The sequence below is a fragment of the Penaeus chinensis genome, chromosome 16, assembly GCF_019202785.1.
Source record: "Penaeus chinensis breed Huanghai No. 1 chromosome 16, ASM1920278v2, whole genome shotgun sequence".
Classification (NCBI taxonomy): domain Eukaryota; kingdom Metazoa; phylum Arthropoda; class Malacostraca; order Decapoda; family Penaeidae; genus Penaeus; species Penaeus chinensis.
Window position 1 is genome coordinate 7,446,381 of NC_061834.1, and position 17,500 is coordinate 7,463,880.

At 37.0% G+C, this 17,500-nt stretch overlaps 3 non-coding genes across 3 annotated transcripts; 1 reads left to right on the forward strand and 2 right to left on the reverse strand.

The window, feature by feature from the left end:
- Positions 1-10,241: 10,241 nt before the first annotated feature.
- Positions 10,242-10,314, forward strand: Trnav-aac. Its single transcript has one exon. It is a non-coding gene; the product is annotated as a tRNA-Val (tRNA).
- A 2,916-nt stretch (positions 10,315-13,230) lies between these two features.
- On the reverse strand, positions 13,231-13,303 carry Trnar-acg. Its single transcript has one exon. It is a non-coding gene; the product is annotated as a tRNA-Arg (tRNA).
- Positions 13,304-16,031: 2,728 nt separating this feature from the next.
- On the reverse strand, positions 16,032-16,104 carry Trnar-acg. The gene has a single exon. It is a non-coding gene; the product is annotated as a tRNA-Arg (tRNA).
- Positions 16,105-17,500: the final 1,396 nt, after the last annotated feature.

Consider the following 17,500-nt stretch of genomic DNA (forward strand, 5'->3'; position numbering starts at 1 on the left):
ATCTATCAGTAAATCAGCCTAATGAATTATTATATTTGCCAAAAAAAAAAAAAAAACACGTATGAACAAAAATAAATCGATTATATAACTCAGGACTCGCGCGCGCGCACACACACACACACGTAAAACACAAAACATCATTACACTGTCACACGGTGAGGTGTTGTGCAGAGACGCCGGGGCTCGTAATCAGTTCATGACGGGCAATGGTGATGTGTCGAAGGTTATCGTGCTGTTATCGGAGTCGCATGAGAAAACATCATAAGCAGTCACACAGTATGTGACAGCACTGAGAAAATTGAAGCTTATTAATTCACAGATTGTTATGCTATATCGTGTTTGTGATAAGAGCGTCCTTTTATTATCATAAAGAATAACAGATAATAAGAGTAATTATTCTGTAGTAGTAATGCATCACATTTATATCAATATCTATGTATCTGTCTATCTATCTATTTGTCTATATATGCACTAAGGACACACCCAATCCTTGCGGAAATGGACATGATATTATTAATAAATATATATTGGAACTTCGCTGCATGTCAAATGGTTTCTAGTTTGTTTAGACTTCTTGTGAACCGGAACAGAAAACTTACTAAGTAACATTCACTCTCAGCAAAATGCTAGGAAAATCCCAACTAAAGAATTTATGTCTCATCAAGTTAAATGTTCATCGAATCAAATGTCATACTGAGTTAGCGAATGACTGCAATACAGAATATCTAACTTACTTCGTTCCGGTTGCAAAAGTTTTTCAGATCATTATGAAACCCACTTACGTAATATCACAGACAGCAGTGCGAAGATAGGTTGTTAATATATATTTTTTTCTTGAGGGAACGGTTAGAAATTTCTTGGAATTGTACATAATCATTAATCTGGTCATCTGCTCTATATTTTTTCCTTGAAGTGAAATAAATAATTTTTCTAAATTCTGTTTTGTACTGAACTTGAAGGAGTTTGAACAAACAGAGTGCAGAAAACCAAACAAATTTCCAAATGTCTAACGATTGTGTGGAAAGGTTGTTATCTTACAAAAGTTGAAAAAAAGGAAAGAAAAGAAAAAAGACGGAACACACATGAAAAAGGTCAAAGTGTTTTGATTGGAAGAAACACGCACCTAACCTACGGGAGGAAGATCGGTGAAAAAATACAATACAAAAACCACCAATTAGACACTCGGTATTTGCATAAGATTTCACAATAAATAATACTCGTCAAGATATTTCAGAATTACATAAAATATAGTTATCATAACCTTTTATTCTTATTTGTTTTGACTCCTATCCCTTAACTCACAACAACGTAACGAGGTGCTGTACTGACATATGTCAAGGTTTCCGTGCTGTGTTTCGGCGTTTCAGTTGTAAAATATATGGGCCAATATGTCAAACTAAATCCGAATGTTGAAAGCGAGCGTGATGACGTTATGATACTGGCGTCACCGATAGAAATGATTCACACAGCTGTAGACGAAACATTTAGCAACGAGGAGAGGGTATACAGCGCCCTGTCGTCATTCGAGACGTGTTATGTGTTAATTCCAATGTGACTCTTGAACTAATGTAAAGGGGTTTATGCATGAAATACAGATGTACTCACACTTACAACTGCCTTAAGGGCGTTGCTTATTTGAAGAGGAATACATACTTATCCTGAAACAAACAAATAAAGAGAAAAAAAAAATCGCAAAAAACGGAGACTTTTTCCTGATGGTCTCAATTCAAAACAAGCCCATTAGATCAACCCAAATCCACTTTTCAAATCCTTCTATTATTTCACTATTACTTCCCTCTCTATACTTTGTTAGAAATCAAAAAGTCCATATTTTTCTGAATTTCCTGTGTGTGACGTCACTACGATCGGTGAGAGAATTTTCCTTTTGTACACATGTAACGCCAAAATATATCCAGTAGCATTTTAGATTCATACTTTCTCCATGAGAGAAAATGGTGAAATAATCTTCAAAACCATGCACTTGTAAATAAGAAAACAAAGAAAGGAAAGAGCAAATATCTAAAATAAATCTTTATAATCAATAAATTAATTGGCTGTTGTTTTTAAAAGATGATATCACCCAATTACTAATAAAATTCAAGATATAAGAGTGACGAATTTTCTGTAAGAAATCTGAACCTATTAATCGGACAGGTATGTCAGTTTAGACGAAAGAAATAAGGTAACCTGAGTGAGGAAAACATGGTTATAACTTACAGCAAACTTAAGTTAGTGTGTAAATTTTTCATGCTTCCGAAAATAACGTTTACATAAAAAAATAAAAAATAAATAAAACAAGATCATACAAAAATTTAATTACAAAATTGGGAAAACCGCTTGCATTGCACGTAACTACCATGGTTAAACCTATATATAAATATTATATCAAAATTAGTCAATCACAGTCTAAAAATAGACATCCTTAATTTGTTTAGTTATACCGAATCTCAATCAAAATAAAACGGAAAATGACAATACGAATAATATAACTCCATATGTGTAACGAAACGCTAGACTCGAAAAATACTGAAAAAAAAACTGTGTAAGTGCTTTCGTAAATTTCGCTTTTCCCCCAAACCCCCCAAAATTATTACCATTAAACCTAGAAAAATAAAGAATTAAGAGCAACCAAATATAGCGTAATGAAAAAAAAAAAAAAATTCTTCTGAACGGGCAAGGTGAAGCACCAATGTCAAATATCTTTATTTACACATATTTGTTTAATTATGTATCCTTATACATCCTTTTCACATGAAAGGAATTAAACGGTGTGTTACTGCTGAGTGCATGACCACCCTTCCAGAGAGGAAAGTGGCGAGTAGCCCAAGTGAAAGGTCGTGTTTTTGCCTATAACAATAGACCAAACCAATCACATTGTTTTTATTGGGAAAGAAACCGTAACTTTAGTCACTCAACAATTCACGAAGAGAAGCAGAGCATATCGGGAAAACATTTACTTCGGGAAAGGTAGGTGGAATGAACTGAAGTCGGTCAGTCATTCGGTGATTTACGATTCCATAGAAAGAATTACATTGCTTTGCAGGTCATATTGCCTTTAGACGCCGTAGATTTCCATGCGTCTATCAATGAACGCAGGAAGTAGTCGAATGAATCTGCATAATATATATATATTTTTTATTTTTATTTTTCTCCTCCTTCTTCTCTACCTAGGCCATTATTATCGTCATCATGGGCATGGTTATCGTCTTCATGGTCATCATCACCACCACCATCACAATCATTTTCATCACCATTACAGTCCTTGTCATTTTCATTACCCTCACAATTATCATCACCATCATCATTACACCACCACCACCATCATGGTCATCATCATCATCACCATCATGGTCATCATCCTCATCACCATCATCACAATTACCATCACATTCATTATCATCATTAACATCACAGTAATCGTCGTCATCACTATCTTAGGACTCATCATTACATCATCATCATCACCATCACGATCACAGTCATCATGAAAACGTAAACCACATAGTCATCACTACCTATGTAAATATGAAATGGAAACAGGTTAGATAATATGCAAATTTGCTTAGCCGTCTTGCGTTGTCTCGCCATAAAGCCGTTTTTTCTTTTTGTTTTCCTTCTCTTATCTCTCTTTCCCAATCTCTCTCTCTCTCTCTCTCTCTCTCTCTCTCTCTCTCTCTCTCTCTCTCTCTCTCTCTCTCTCTCTCTCACATGTGTACGTGTGTTATTGAAAAAGCACTATACCGTTTTAATACTATGGTAGAAAAAAAAACAATGCATAAACTAGATTTACTGAAAATGAGAGTCCTCCTGGTTTCCATCTTCAGGTCAGAAGAAAGATGGAATTCAGGAGGATTTGTGTGTTGTGTTTTTTTTTTCTACTACTACTACTAGTACACACACACACTTATATATACAGTATATATCTGTCTGTATTCATATCCATACTGTATATATCTGTCTGTCTCTATATTTGTCTTTGCCTCTGTCTCCCTCTTTCGTTTTCAGTGTCATCTTCCCCCTCTCTTTTGATCTATTTGTCTGCCTCTCTCTCTCTCTCTCTCTCTCTCTCTCTCTCTCTCTCTCTCTCTCTCTCTCTCTCTCTCTCTCTCTCTCTCTCCCTTCCTCCCTCCCTCCCTCCCTCTCTCCCTCCCTCCCTCGCCCTCTCCCTTCCTCCCTCCCTCCCTCCCTCCCTCCCTCCCTCGCCCTCTCCCTTCCTCCCTCTTTCTCTCTCTCTGCCTCTGTCGCTGCCTGTCTGTCTGACTGGCTTTCTGTCTGTCTCTCTCTCTCTCTCTCTCTCTCTCTCTCTCTCTCTCTCTCTCTCTCTCTCTCTCTCTCTCTCTCTCTCTCTCTCTGCCTCTGCCTCTGCTCTGTCTGTCTGTCTGTCTGTCTGTCTGTCTGTCTCTGTTATTAAGGAACTCTGTAGGATTCTTGTTAAATGATCAGGCGTCCCTTTGGCGTGTATTAGATTCCTTCGTAAGTGAATCTTAATCGAATCTTTTTACATGAGATCGATTTACATTGACCACGATCGAGGTCGATTGATGTTATTCGTGTGTTTCTCGCCGCATTGTGTGTGTGTGATTCTCTCTACTGGGCTTTTATATTGCTATAAATCTTATATAACGCTTTCAGAAGGATTTGTTATATTCTTTAGGGATTTTATGAAGTATGTGATAATGCTGGGATTAACTTGGTAATGATTGTGGAGAACAGAAAATGGATCAAGATTAACCATTAGTGCTGGTTTATAGATACCGTACATAGACATTATTATAACTTTTAACGATGTTAAGTCTAATCCAGTAAGACGCGGGTCAGTAACGGATCTGTTTTCGTGGAGTTGTAATTTTTTTTTGCATTGAATCAAGTTCTTGCATTTAGTCACCTCAAGATGGATCAGCGATCGTCACACATCACGTTCTTGGTAGAAGTCACGCACGACGCATCCGCCTCTTCATTAGTTTTGGAATTATGGGCACGTCTGTTCGAAACAAATCATTAATTAATTCAACAAAGGAAATAAATGGGATCTTTGTTACGTCACTCACGGGAAACTGATTCTGTAAAAATTTCGTTTCCACGCACATTTTAACTAGTCTTCAAAATATACTTAATGAACATCGTATTTATTATGCTTATGTGTATTTTCTCTTAAGGCTTGGACATAAGCCTTTTGTATCACGTAGCAATAGCCTAGTGAGAGATATTTATATGGCCGTACACAGCATCATGTTGCAAAATACTCGACGCTCCATGTAAGTCACAACACCCCAGACGGCTTCTTTGATTGGTGTTATTATAAAGGTTTCTTTGTGCAAGTATTATGTTATCAGGATGTACAGGAAGAGAAGAGAAGAGCAGAGATGGTTTGGTGCTGAATTTACCTTGTAGGAGGTACAGGCCAAACATTGGTTATGAGTGAGACGGAGTTTATTTGCATCTGGAGATATTATTGTTCAAAGCATTACCTGGAAGCAAACGACAGGCTATATAGTGAGAGCAACTAAGGAATAGGACCACAAGAATGATCATATGATATTGGTTAGGCAGGATGAAGAAAATTTCGTACACAATAATACCACTCAGACGTGCTACACTCAGTCATCACCAACCCACTCCAATGTATCTTCGCCTTAACAATATAGCGAGATCGTACTATCACAGTACACTAACAAATGAACTTATTAGTTTCCCTGAATTTGTGAAAGCCTGCAAAGTTCCGAGCTGTATTCCGTTTTCCGCTTTAGCTTTTATTTTATTTTTTTAAATGTGGATTTCGAATATAAGAGAATTGCTCATAAGTGCAATTTGGTGAAATGCCTTTCCGTTGCAATTCACGGACATCGTCGTAACATCAGAATGCCTCAATCTCTGGGGAGAAATCTTTAGTGACCTTAGTGAGGGTGTAACAAATCCCCCGACAGTAAGACCAGCAACAACAGCCGCCCTTTTTATGATCTGCATCACTTCCTAGAACATTATCTTTGAAGGAAGAGTCTGTTAGCCATGTGGTATAAATGTTTGTGACCCAAATAAAAAGGAACACACGTGCATGCACATTCATTGTCATGGCACACACGCACGGACGCACGCACAGATAATACGGTGTGTATTTATGTATGTATGTTCATGTGGACGTGTACGCGCGCTCATGTGTGTGCATGTCTATGCATGTGTATTGTGTACGTGTATATGTGATATACATCGTTATAGTATATTATATTGTACATTATATTACACTACATTATATCATATAAATTATATGATGGAACGTAAATTCACGTAATACTAATTCGAATTTGCAGCGTACAGCTGATAGCATTTACATGTAGACATGACTTATCTTTGATTCGCACTTCCTCCTCTGTAGTGGTATGTATATCATCCACGAATCTAAACGTCTATCTTTTAATTGTGCGTGTTTTAACTAGCTTGTTCTGTCAAACTACCGAACGAGTAATTTTGAGTGGGGTGTGGCGAGGAGGGAGTCATTCGCCTGTGACTAGCATGCCTCTCGCACCTTGTGCCCCACTGTTTATTTGTATCCATTTTCAAAACAAAGAACAAGTGTGGAAGCAACTTTTATTTCTACTACATTCCCTTAGGTCCAACCTTTAGTAATTTAGCCCATCTTGGTATTCGACTTTGAGGTATGCTTGCTTAAGTGACAAGCAAAAATGGTGGATGGTGGACTAATGCAAAATCAGTATATCATGGTGAAAGTCTTGAGATGGCAAACAGAGAGGAAAATGTAGAAGCGACCTTGCCAGGATTCGAACCTGGAATCTTCTGATCCGTAGTCAGTCGCGTTATTCGCTGCGTCACAAGCCCATATTTGTGAAGGAGAAATATGTATATGAAATTCACACTTGCACACATGCACACCCAAACCTAATTGTGCACTCACACACACACGCGGAAGTGCAATAACATGTATGCATGTACGCACACACACGCACACGCACATGCACACACTTATGCACACGCTCACGCACCCCCCCCCCCCCCCCCCACGCACAAGCATAAACCCAAGCACGCGCGCGCGCTGAAACCTAACTATACATGGACACATATGAAGTTCTTACGCGCTAACACACACCCAGGCATGGTCACATTCGCATTCACACCCATATCACAAAAAATACATTTGCTCGTGTGATACCATATATTAAAAAATGCAAATTAGGAAACGAGGTCATTATTATATCAGTATATCGTCCATTAGCGCCATTGTTTATGTGTGGGTACAGAGTCCAGTGACAGGACAGTCAAAATCGAACATCAACCTGTTAATATGCGTGACCTCTTTATTTTTATAAAAGTTCCATAGTTATTTCAACTTGATAACTGATATAGTACACGTGGTAGACTGAAAACCCCTAAGAATCTGAAAAAGCAAACATTAAAACAGTTTATATGTTTGCATGCGTGACATATTCGATTTAAGCCCTATAATTATTTTAACATGATAATTGATACTTGGTAAACCCTAGTTGAGCTGAATTAATCCAGTTTCAATTGATCTGCATTTGTCGGGCTAAACAGCATTACAGTAGCCAACTACGACTGTCGAAACTAGATATACTTATCGTAAGTTAATGCTGAAAAGCTTGTGAGAGTTGAAGAGGTCATTATGTCGGTTATTATTAAGATCTTATTTAATATTATTAAGATCTTATTCAAAAGCTGATGGAGATTCAGATAGATTAATGTTTGAACTATTCTCTAATATGTTGTGTATAAATGTAAATGAGGTTTTGTAGTGTTTTTTTCTCAGATTTAGTTTAGAAGATTTTTCATTTTTTCCCTAATATGTGGAGGCCTTTAACCCGGACTGTAAGAAACACGGGTAAAGTGATAACTTTGCATAGCATGTTTTTTTTTCTGAATATGTAGTTCAAGTACAAACATTTGAATTTATATAAAATATATTCTAGTATAAGAAACCGGCAATAATACGTGAGCACGCAAGGCAACCTCGAAAAAGAAGAAAATAATTTTAAACAGTTACTGTGTAAATTTCTCCATTTTCTTTATTAACGCCAGCTGCTTCACAGTCGCGCACAGACGAGAAAAAAAGACGTTTTTCTTTTAACTTACGTGGTATATCAAATGTAGATGAAAATTTATGTACATCCGGTATACATGGGGAAATCAGAACATTTTGATAGGCTTGACTGCAGCATTAAATGAAAGCAGTTTTACATTTTTTCCCTGTTTTAGCCGAGTTTATGCAAGGCGTTCACAATATATTTCCCAGTCAGGTTCATAGTCATGTAATGTGTAAAGACTTTCTCTTGTGCCTGGAAGAAAATTGTATCTGTAAGGGAAAATGTCCTGATGCGATGGTAAATCCTGCAGGTTTAGTTATTGCTCAATATAATGCATGCGTTATCCGTTTATTTTTTTTTTTCATTTCAAGGAAGGTGGTGGTGATGTTTATGAAGATGATGGTGAAGATGAAGATGAAAGCGAAGACGGTGATGGTAAAGATGGTGAAGGTGAAGGTAAACATGATGATGAGAATTGAAAGGAAGAAAAATAAAATTTAAGAGGATATCAACGTCATTGTCATTTCTTTCCCATAGTTTATGGTAGGTGGAATCCTCCTTTTATATTAATAATTACAAGCGATGCATTTGTGTTAAAAAGAGGCGAGAGAACATATAATAACAATATTTACTTATAGTATGTATATAGGAAGTAGCTTGTAATACTTATCAAGGTGAAATAACACAATATTCGCCGTTGACACACCTTGAAAGTTGCGCATATGGACGAGTTAACGTTTAAATTACAACAAACTTGCATCAGTCTCTTAAAATTAAGGGACGCGCACGCGCGCATATATTTTATCTCTCTCTTCCTCTTCCTTTCCCTCTCTATATCTCTCTCTCTCTCATACACACACACACACAAACACACACACACACGCACACGCACACACACGCGCGCACACACACACACACACGCACACGCACAAGCTCACGCACACACGCGCGCGCGCGCATATATTTTCTCTCTCTTCCTCTTGAAAGTTGCGCATATGGACGAGTTAACGTTTAAATTGCAACAAACTTGCATCAGTCCCTTAAAATTAACTTATTTTTCGCAAGGAAATCGTTAAAATGGAAGTTAGGGATATTTCCCATCGTGTCTGTGATTTTCCGTTTAAGAATTTTTATTTTTTTTATTCCCTTGTTGAGTTATTTCATTGCGTTTCTTCCATGTTGACCGAAGAAAGCTCAACAATAGGAATATTTTGTAGCCATTAATAGGCTTATGTTGGTGAAATGGATTTATATATTATATATGTTTAATGCTTAGTTTCTAGTATTCATTATCCATTTATGATGTAGTTTTAGTAGGTGAAATAGTAAACGCCTTTTTTTATGGACAGTTGTATTCGTACTTGCTAATGTATCTGTAAGATTTGTTATATTGACCAAACATTTGATTAGACAACTGTTAGAACTTTTTGAGATATAACATTTAGATATTCGGAAAGCTTTAGAGACTTGTTTATATTTTGATATTCGGATGAAAATGACATATCTTAAACTCCACTCGTACACGTATATAGGGAGGAGTAGAGTATATTTTAAAATTTTCACCGGCGTTAATATCATCCACTGCCAGCATAAGCAAAGTAAACGATACGAAAAGAGATGCGCCAGATACGAATGAAAATCGTAAACTATTGTCTGAAATGTAAAAGGGAAGACTGGCAACATCATCCAAAATCGATGATGTCGTGTTTAATTTAGTTCCCGGTTATTGACTTTCTCGTTTTCTTTGCACCGAATAGTTACTCTCCTAATAAATTTTCCTGAATATATACAGTCCTAAGGTAAAGTACTTATAGTTATTTATCTTGATTGATATTATTAAGTGGAGGGAAACTAAATACAATGAGGGGCATTATGATTTACCTATACCTTAAATTCTACCCAAGAGCTTTATATATACTGTATATATATCCAAGCGGTACCGGTGACCTCGCCCACCGTCCTGAAGTCATCTTGGCACCTGCTTACTACTGACTTTCACCTCACTCTACTTTGCCTCCCCCCTTAAAATCCCGTCAGGCTGGAGTATCTCTCTTAACTTATTCCCTAGTATGTAAATATGCTATATGGATGATCTTCTGTTTTATTCTAAAAAACATTCCTCTTTCTCACTTTCATAAGTCCATGCCTTTCTTGATATAATTTGTATTGTTACTCTTCAGCAAGTATACAGTGCTCATGGTGTAGTGGTTATCACATCTGTCTAACACACAGAAGGTCCCAGGTTCGAGCCCTGGTGAGCACAGTCTTTATTTTAGTTTTTGTTTTTATATATGTTTTATCCATGTACAAAGCCTATATACATAGGTCATAAGTGCATATTACTGTGAGAAATTAATATATTTAATGTTTTAGAATTCCCACTCCTGGGATAAGTCAGTGTGCTATGTTTGATAATGAAATATACGATGAGATCATTCACTTGTGATGTGTGCAGTGCATTATTGATGAGTACAGCATCTTTAACTACTAAGGGAATCTTAACATCGGGTGATACCAGGAAACAACTATGTCAATATTTCTCATCTTCGGATAATGAAAAATTTGACATTGACACGACAACAAACGTCCACACACACACACACACGCACACATACACGCACACACACACACACACACACGCACACGCACACGCACACGCGCACACGCACACGCACACGCTCACGCACACACGCGCGCACGCGCATATATATTCTCTCTATCTTCCTCTTCCTTTCCCTCTCTATCTCTCTCTCACACACACACACACGCACACACACACACACACATACACACACACACACACACACACACACACACACACACACACACACACACACACACACACACACGCACGCACGCACGCACACGCACACGCACACGCACACGCTCACGCACACGCGCATATATTTTCTCTCTCTCTTCCTCTTCCTTTCCCTCTCTATCTCTCTCTCTCTCACACACACACACACACACACACACACACACACACACACACACACACACACACACACACACACACACACACACACACAAACACACACACGCACAAACAGACACAGACACGCACAAACACGCGCACACACATTCTCGCTCTCTTTCTCTCACTCACTCTCCCTCCCTCCCTCCCTCCCTCCCTCTCTCTCTCTCTCTCTCTCTCTCTCTCTCTCTCTCTCTCTCTCTCTCTCTCTCTCTCTCTCTGCTCTCTCTCTCCTCTCTCTTCCTATCCCTCTTTCCCTCTCCCTCACACACGCGCACGTTTAAGTTTAGTATGGGAATATCATAATAAGTATTAGAACGTCTATAGTGTTCCTTTCAGATTTCGGTTTTATGACTAACGCCAAAGCCTTGCTTAGACTTCTGGAAGTGGAATAATGATGATGCTGATGATAAATATAATAACAACCTTCATTTCAGCTCAGAGTATATACTGAAACAAACAAAAATGTGAGGAAAAAAAAAAACATACATGAAATCATATTACAACCGAAAATGTAAGGTACCAGTATTGGGTATCCGAGGCGGTTTTCCTAAGCGTCCCGGCTATTTTTACCTTTAAGGCAGAAGGTTCACCGCGGTTCCCCTGCCACAAACAGGACTGGCCGGAGGGAGGGGGGGGGGGGAGAAGGAAATTGGGAGAGGGAGAGGAGAGAAGGAAGTTGGGAGAGTTAGAAGAGAGAAGGAAAGAGGGAGAGTTAGAGGAGAGAAGGAAAGAGGGAGAGTTAGAGGAGAGAAGGAAAGAGGGAGAGTTAGAGGAGAGAAGGAAAGAGGGAGAGTTAGAGGAGAGAAGGAAAGAGGGAGAGTTAGAGGAGAGAAGGAAAGAGGGAGAGTGAGAGGATGGGAGAGGAGGGAAAACCTTTGAGAGAAAAGGGACGCCCTGCCGCAGACAGGACAGGCCGTAGCATATAAAGTTCTCTGTAGAATGAGACAATGTTAAGTGAAAACTTCTAGACCCATTCTAGAAATTCATGTCATCGCTGTATGTAAAACTGGGCCAGCTTAAGACTGTAGTCTTAGTAAGGAATCTGATGCCTTCTAAACTTTCATGACATTAATTTAACTGAAACAAGTGTAAAAGTCTGTGTGTATGTTGGACAGCAGCCTAGAGCAGAACCTAGAGTACAAGGAATTCCTTAATAAACTCAGTAGATAAGAGAAAGGAGTTTAGGACAGTTTGGTTGGTTTGCTCTTTCTCGATAATCGCCTTCCGAAAACGGTATGGCGCTTGTTGAGAGTAAGGTAGACTCTGGCATAATTAGTACTGGGAATCCCTCAAGTACATATCCTTGACCCTCACCTTGATGAATTCAATGACCCCGGAAGCTTATACGAATGAGCAAGGTAAGCGCTTCCCCTAGGGTATATTTGGCTTTGAACCCTGGAAGATGGTAAAAGCTGGTCATTGAAAGCATTTTGCAGTATGATCCCACTTTTTGAGAAACTAGCCATTTCGAAATTTCCTATTTTGTTAATTTTGACTTATTTGTGAATCAAAAAGGGGAAGAAGGGACACACGTCCATTTCCTTTCAAAATATAGCCCAGATATTAAAAGTATTTTTCAACGTCTCTGGTAAATGTTGGGAGCTGCATCATGTTGAGCAATTGCTTGCTTTGCAAGCATACGTCATGCGGAGGCTTTATAGTTTTTGCTAATTGGAATTTTAGAGAGTTTATCAAAAGTATATATAGCCAATAATTTCTAGAATTGGAGATATAAAAGTCCAGGATTAAGTAAAGGAATTTAAGATGGGGGAAGGGGGGGGGGGGCAAGGAGCGGTCAGTGGTTCCCATAGACCAGGGATTCTCAAACTGGATGCAGTACCTAGGGGTGCCGCAAGATTCCGTAGCAATATATGTTTTGTATCTAAATTTCATGTCACTCATCTGGTAATTGTATGTTTGTAATGTGAAATGAAACTAGTTTATTTTGTTTCACGTTTCAAAATAAATACAGGCAAAAATGCACTTTGCTGTAAAGGTAAAATCATATGAAGTGGAGAGGGTGGGGACAAGAGAGGGATGCCACAGAAATCGTTCAGAGTTCAGAGTGTTTGGAAGCCACTGGTCTAGGACATTCCTCACACTTTCACAGAGAATATAATATAAGAGGGACAATACTGTATGTTGATAAAGTAAATAGTGGACATTTCGCTTAAACGTTACCGGTGGTGAAAACGAATGCGACCTTGCCAGGATTCGAACCTGGAATCTTCTGATCCGTAGTCAGACGCGTTATCCGTTGCGCCACAAGGCCTATATATCAATGGTACGCCAATGCACTAATGCACTTACTGCACAATATATGATGATGCTACACTTTGTATGTCGAACACATCCATTCAGTCGTCTACGATTCTGCAAACAACAAAAACAATTTTTCTTTTCCTGAATGTAGACAGAATTTTGTACGCGCGACGATATAGGCGTTTTTATGCTGTTTTTATAATAATATTGGTAGTAATGTTGGTGATGATAATGATTATGATAATGATGATAATAGTGATAATAGTAATTGTTATTGTCATTATCGTCAATATTCTTGTTATTAACACTATCATTGTTACTATTATTGTTTATATTATTATTCATATTCATATTCATATTCATATTATTATTATTATTATTATTATTATTATTATTATTATTATTATTATTATTATTATTATTATTATTATTATTATTATTATCATCATTATCATCATCATTATGACTGTCTGTCTGTACTCTGGAGTTGAGAGATTAAATACTACAATGATGCTCTCTGGTCAAAGAAGACAAAATTACCTTTTTTTCTTAAATTATCTACATTTTTTTTTTTTTGGAGAATACAAACTCTAAGGATTGTGGAAGGGATAAACAACCACCGCAGATATACGAAGAACCACGTAGATTGTAGGTCTTGTAGGAAGATCGCTAAGAGTTCTCAACACAAGGCCATTCCTATAGAAATAGGGGGACGGGAGGGTAAACGATCAACTGATAGACGCAGCTCATCGCCATCCTTAAAAGAAACCGGTAGAGAACTACACTTAAAACGAAATTAATTAAATATAATCAATAGCAAAGACCGTGTGGAGATAATGATTAAAAAAAAAAAAGGCGAATTAAGACAGAATGTAATTATAGAAGGCAAAAGCAGTCGAAAAAAAGGAATTAACCCAGCAAAAGTACATACAAATAAAAGGCAATCCAAGAAAACTTTGGCAGACAATGGGTAAAAAGTCGAAATAGTGAAGCTCACCTGGGTTATAAATAAAACAAAAGCCTTGGTTGACGTTATTTCTATAGAGAAAACGGACATTTAGTTGCAGATTATTTTAGGGATACTATTGTATTTCTGCATTTGATGCTACGAACACGTGTTTTCTTCAAATATTTGGCACTGCTAAGATTTCTCTGCCGTTTTGTTCGTGCATAGTTGCAACCTTGCACTCTACATTACAGGTATATATAGTATGGTGTCAAGATCCGTTTAAGGACTAATATTATTGGTGATATCAATTGTAATATTAAAAAAAAAATGATATCAATAATAGTAATAATAATATTAGTGACGTCTGTGGTTATAATGTCCTTAATAGTAATTAGTATAACACTAGTGGCAATGATGATAATAATATTGATAATAACAATAAAGATATTCAAACATGAAAATGGCCAGAACTTGCATTATTTTTTTTTAAACACTCGTTCATCGAGATAATGATAATAATAAACAATACAAGAGCTTTGCGTGCTGAACACAGGGAAGAAGGCACTATCATTGTGGCTAAGCTCGAATGCAATCTTGTGTAATTAATCTTGTGTAATTATTACCTTCATACATTATCATTGTGTGGTTTTCGGCAAACAAAGAAAGGAAAGATAAACTACCAACAGAATCCACAAAGAACTAGGCTGTTGGAATGCCCTGAAAGCAAAGATGGAGTCTCTCGATCACCAAAATACATCATGTGCGATTGTCAAATGCGTTGAAAATAACATGTATCACTTTAAAATAAACCTGACGTCTCACGTAGTACTTAACTTTTAAAAAAATATCGATATTTTTTAGATAATGCTTAATTCTTGATATGTGGATAAAAAGCATGAGCAATCGCCCCTCATATTACAAAACTCCATTGAAGTGTTATATAGGAAAACAGATTAATGTTATAATATAATGATATAGGTGATTCTTCCCTACAATGAAAGCTTATAGAAAAGCTTATAGACAATTTTACCCTGTCCTTAGGCAAGGCGACAGCACCAATGTAAATAAAATTAGGGAATTATGTTAATCATATATTGGTGAAATTGGAAAAGAAGTCGAGGAAATATGATTCAGTTTAGGGTTTCGAATAACACGAGCCTCCGCCTCTTTTCAGCAGTTGACTGAGTAGAGAAGTAATTGATAAATGTCTGGTGGGCTAAAATTAAATTGGTGTAGTGGATTTTAATCAGGGATTTTAATATTTAGTCCTCTTGTATTTAGAGCTGGGACAGTAATTAGCAGATGTCAATTATTATATTTTCTTTCTGAATTAGGCCAACATGACACTAAGGCAGACATTTTTCTTTATTTCAATTATTAATCGTGACCGAGATAACCACCAGTAAGTAGTAAGAACTGAAGGTTCCTTTTACTAGGGAATTTAAAACGTCACGTTGTGGCAGTACACACACACATGCACAAGCATAAACATTCAGACACACACACACGCACACGCGCACACACACACATGCACACGCACACACACACGCACACGCACACGCACACGCACACGCACACTCACACACACATACGTACACACGCGCCCGCACGCACACACACACGCACACATATATATTATGTATTTATACACAATATATGTATATATATATGTATGTATGTATGTGCAGACGTATATATACATATACATATAAAATATCATGAGATAACCGAAATGAAATAAATTATAGGGAAGTCCATTACTCTGGCAATACGTTTAAAAGACTCTTACCGACCTTGCCAGGATTCGAACCTGGAATCTTCTGATCCGTAGTCAGACGCGTTATCCGTTGCGCCACAAGGCCTTATATAAAATTTATTTTGCATAACTTATTCTGTTAGGTTTGCAGAAAGAAAATTTAAAACGCACACGAATAATACAAATATCCAACTAATATACCAAGTGAGTTCCTTGAAAGGAAACACACGCACACTTAAATGACCTGACCCGCCGTCGCTTCCACGTGACTGGTCTGACCTACTTTTCTTGTACTGTTCTTTCATGTTCCCTCAAAGACATTCTTCTGTACTTTTTCAGGCCTGAGGAAAAAGTCTGGAAATGCTTCAAAACCTCCCTATGTATGATTATCATTATCATCATCATCATTGCTATCTTTATTATCATTGTCATTATTATCATTATCATTATTATTACCATTGTCATTATTATTATTATTATCATCATCATTATTATCATTATCATTATCACTATCATTATCATTATTATTATTATTATTATTATTATTATTATTATTATTATTATTATTATTATTATTATTATTATTATTATTATCATCATCATCACTATTATTTTGTCATTCTATCAGTAAAGTAAAGAGTTTTGTTATACATACAAAATACACAAAGGATTCTCCTATTACCTTACGACTTCCGTGATTCGATGCTTACTTGCAACAGTGAATAATGAAAATGTTACAATAATAGGTAATAACAATAAGGCGAAATAGTATTAACTGGTTAGTCTAATGTTTATCCAATTCTATTGTGATTTATTACACATTTCCAGGTTAAGCACTCTATTAGTATACAGCACATAGGTACTGTAGAAATATGAGGTTAAGTAAAAGCATGCACATGTATACACATAGCGTACGTTTTGATTAACTTTCATCTAGAACACAGGCATTTATATGTTGCCTTAATGCACTCTTACCTCATGACTTCTGCATTATCGTGAATATATTGATGTTTGTGTTATAGGTGGAAATATAAGGTTCCTGAATATATATACGTATTTTCGGGTAATATATTTATATAGATATATAACTATGTACATATAGATTTGTGTGTATATATATATATATATATATATATATAAACATATGTGTTTGTGTGTGTGTGTGTGCGTGTGCACGCGTGTGTGTGTAAATATATATGTATGTGTCTTTGTATGGATATGTGTATATATATGCACGCATGCACACACACACACATACACACACACACACACACACACGCGCGCGCGCGCGCGCGCGTGTGTGTGCGCACATATATATATATATATATATATATATATATATATATATATATATATAACATACACGCAGGCACGTGCGCGCGCAAACAACACAACACAAACATACACACACCCAGTATATTTATGCATATCTGTATATACGTTTATATACACATGTGTACGTGTATGTATCTGTGGTACATATGCCCTAATAGATATAAAGT